Genomic DNA, 3,895 nt, shown 5'->3' with positions numbered 1-3,895 from the left:
CACACACACACACACACACACACAGTAGGTGCAGAGGACAGGTTTTAGTGTACTGCTGCTGCTCGACTTTATACTTTGATCTGTTGTCTTTAGTAATCAGTGCAGCGCTGTCTCTACAAAACGTTGTGGCGCTCAAAGATAAAGCAAAACTGTCGATTATCTCAAAACCAAAAGTTCTATAACCAAATATCTGACATCTTTCTAAGGAACTAAAGAAATAATATCTCAATCGCTCATCACATTTTATTGCATAATTTCCCCCCAAAACATCACAACTGTGTCAGTCTTCCGGCCTTTTCAATCTGGATCACCGTCTCTGACTCCTGATGATTGTCATTGGCTCATTTTTGCCACGGCTCCAAATTGTTGTATTACAGCATAATTAACTAAAACTGCAGGGACGATCTCGGCTCTCTTGGCCAGACAACAATATTAAATTCTTAAAGATCTGCCCCAAAGGTTTTCACCAGGCAGGAAGTACTGGAGCATAAACAGGGAGGTGTTTCGGGGCCAACTGTTGGGCGGGGCTTAGTACTGACGGGGAACAGTTCATTTTTCTAATTCAGCAAAAAACAGAATTCCAACCCAACAAACAGCAAAGCCGACAAAAGGACTGATCGCAACAACCTTTTCCACCAGGTTCACGCAAAGTATTCATTCTGAAACTGGTCCATGCACAGGTGCAGAGGAGGACGTCTGATTTCACTCATGAGAGTGAGAGAGATGAATGTTTGGAGCATTTGTGGCGAGTCTTCCAGGGTCAGTCAGCAGTGAAAGTTTTTGCTTAGATGGTTCGAAGGGGAGAAATATAAAAAGTGTTTCATTGTGAGCTTAATTTCCAATCAGTTGCTGGTCGCCCGTGGCTGTTACCTTTCAAATAAAGCCTCAAACACAGCGTCACAGTTTTTCCTACTAAAAGCTTTTGCGTCCCCTGACCCTGAACGCTCCATCAGTGACCTGCTGGGTGTTATTGGAGGCTCGTGGTTATCTGGGAGCCCCACACCGACCTTCTGATGTGATTTACATCACTCACACACAACAACAGGTTAACACACACATGTAGTCAAAACACAGGTGCTACGCAGCATCATTATCATGAAGTCATGTACAAAACAGTTAGTTTCATCTTAATGAGCCGTTCAGTCTCCAATAGTTATCCAGGTCTGCAGTGTCGTCCAATCACAGCGTGTGAATATTCATAGTGTCTGCACTTTATTAGTGTAGCTGTATAAAACAATTACAAGTTTGTGCAGCACTGACTCGTTTCATGAGTTCAGCATAATTACACAACAAAGTCACCGTTTTCCACCCGGAGCTTTTGAAAGAGCTCAGTTATTGTTACTGGATTCATGGAGTCTCACATAACTCAGCACGGTGTGTGTGTCACGTCTCAGTTCACTGTATTTGTTGCACACTTCTTGTGTTTTTATGGTTTCTATTGGTCTGAGTTGCTCTTTACAGCCTCTTTTCACGGTTTATATTCCCCATGAAGCCCTTTGTTACTTACTTAGGTAAAGTGGAGCATAAAAAATATGATTATAATGAAAACAGAGCTGGGTGGAACAGCTTTCCTCCCTTCCTTCCTTTTTCCTCTTTCCCTCCCTCCATTCATCTACCTCTTCTTTCTGTCTTTCCTCCCTCTCCGTCTATCCTGACTGGCCTCAGTGTTGCGCAGCTATAACACACTCCCACGTGTTCAGCAATCAGGAAGCAATAAATAAATGCACACACACACACACACACACACACACACACACACACACACACACACACACACACACTTTGAAAAAGGTGGGAAAGCACGTGAAACACAGTTGCAAACAAGTCTAAGTACAGGATGGCCTCAAAACTAATGCAAGGAACACATCGGTAAAGTGGAGCAACACACACACACACACACACACACACACACATTAACAAAGCTGCTCTGACTAACAGCTCTGACCACAGAAAGTGACACACAGTGAAGTAGAGCAGAACTGAAGACACACACACACACACACACACACACACACACACACACACACACACACACACACACAGGCGCTCCTGCAGAAGCATGAAGACAGTGCTGTACCTCCTCCTCCTCCTCCTCCTGCGGCTGCGTCGCCTCCTTCAGGAACTCCTCACTGTCAGCAGGTGTTCTCCTCTCTGACCCCTCCGGCAGGAAGGGGAGGAAGGCTGGGTTCACACCGCCACCTCCATAACTCCCCTTAGTTTCGGAAATCCATAAAATAATGTTTTTTAAACTTGCGCTCACACCGGCATGTGCTCCTGTGTGTCTGGAGAGGAAGAGTGAGTTTGTGAGCCGAGGCAGAGGAGGAGGTAAAAGTCTCCCTCTCTTCCTTTTTTTCTTGATTTGTTCCACAGCCACGCTCACGAGCTCCCCTCCCTCCCTGTCTGCATCCGAGTGTGTCTAACGGCGGTGCTGCAGCCGCCGAGCCGCCGCTGGTGAAGCCATCTGTTGCAACACGTCTGCCTGCTTCCTCCACTTTCACTCTGCCTCGCGGAGACGGAGAGAGAGAGGAGGGGGCGGGACTTTGCCCTGTTTCTGAACCAATGGGGAGGCGCACAGATCCCTCACCCTGACTGGAAGGGGAGGACCAGCAGCAGAGAGGACAGAATGAAATAAATACAGGAGGGAAGGAGAAATACAAGAGGCAAATATCCACGCACACACACACGCAGAGAGGGGAGGTGGCCCAAGAAGGGAAACGCAGAGACGCAGACGTGACAGTATGAGGCCAAAAATATGCAGACAATGCTTTAGTGTCCTCTCAGTTTCGATGAAGGGAGGAAGTCCCGGGTTTCAGAGACAGCTAGCAACTTTTTTAGACACCTGGGCAAAGTTGCATGAAAGCTACAATTTCATAAAACTGTACAAAAGTCAAAAGCGTGCCGTGTTCTCTGGTGTCCGTCCGGGTTAAAGATGTGTGAGCGACAGACAGCCTGCTGTCCAAACTGCTGCAGAGCTGCACAGTTTGAATGAAAGGAGCATGTGGTCAGAGGGGGGTGTAGGGTCAGAGCGGAGGTATTTGGGCCTGTGTTGCTGAAATTGTTACCAGCAGTGACAGATAAACGTTTGTCTGTTTCCAGTGCACTGATATCACAGTTTAACCACAGACTGTATATAAATGATGGATTTACTGCTGATTTGTTTTAGCCACACGTGACCAGAGGGCAGAGCTAGCTAGCCTGGTTAGCGTGCTGCATTCATGAACTTTACAGGTGTGAAGCCCAGACACGCGAATCTGCTGACTAAACAGATTAATAAAATCCTAGAATTTGTGAGAGAAAGCCACATTAGTTTTCACAGAACTCTATTAAAATATTCCAAAAGGCATCAACAACACAAACACAGTGGAGAGCTTCAGGCTACAGACTGTGTAGGGAATGATTCGAGTTCACGCGTGCATTATTGCTGCAAGATGAGAGGTTACAAACAAGATTTACAGGAGCTTAAATTTGGCGTCAGTGAGGAGAAGCTGAAAAAAACGTATACGACTGCACTTTATCTGCAAAACAGTAAATTTTACTGACATGCTGATAAAGAACAATCAAAATGGGCTTACTGTGACACTTTGAGTAACTCCTTTTCAGATCTATGCAAACTAGAAATAGTTACTACTTTGGCATCTATCAGTATCACATAAACGAGGAGCCGGCGTGTCTATTTAGATACCAGACTATCAGTGGACTTTGTACAGGTGCAACATTCAGATGTCCCCATACTTTGGCCATGGAGTACAAGGTAGAGAGAGATTTGAAGCAAGAGAAGAAGAGCAGGGGGAAAAGAGTGAAGCGATGGAGAGAGAACAAAGAGGGAGGGAGGGATGAAGAGGAGGTAGAGTGCAGATTGTAATGGAGCTGTTGGCAGAGCTCCTGGCTGTTCATG

General features: G+C 46.0%; 1 protein-coding gene across 1 annotated transcript in view; it reads right to left on the bottom strand.

Annotated features, from left to right (window-relative positions):
• LOC102191980 (extracellular sulfatase Sulf-2-like) overlaps positions 1-2,503 on the bottom strand; it is a 73,943-nt gene extending 71,440 nt beyond the window's left edge. Inside the window, exon 1 of the mRNA XM_005748212.1 lies at positions 2,078-2,503. The gene's annotated coding sequence lies outside the window, so the exon portion shown is untranslated. The remainder of the gene's footprint in view (positions 1-2,077) is intronic.
• Positions 2,504-3,895: the final 1,392 nt, after the last annotated feature.

Source organism: Pundamilia nyererei, unplaced genomic scaffold (genome assembly GCF_000239375.1).
Source record: "Pundamilia nyererei isolate P.nyererei 1_Seehausen unplaced genomic scaffold, PunNye1.0 scaffold00216, whole genome shotgun sequence".
Lineage (NCBI taxonomy): Eukaryota > Metazoa > Chordata > Actinopteri > Cichliformes > Cichlidae > Pundamilia > Pundamilia nyererei.
This window is presented reverse-complemented; position numbering and strand designations above follow the sequence as displayed.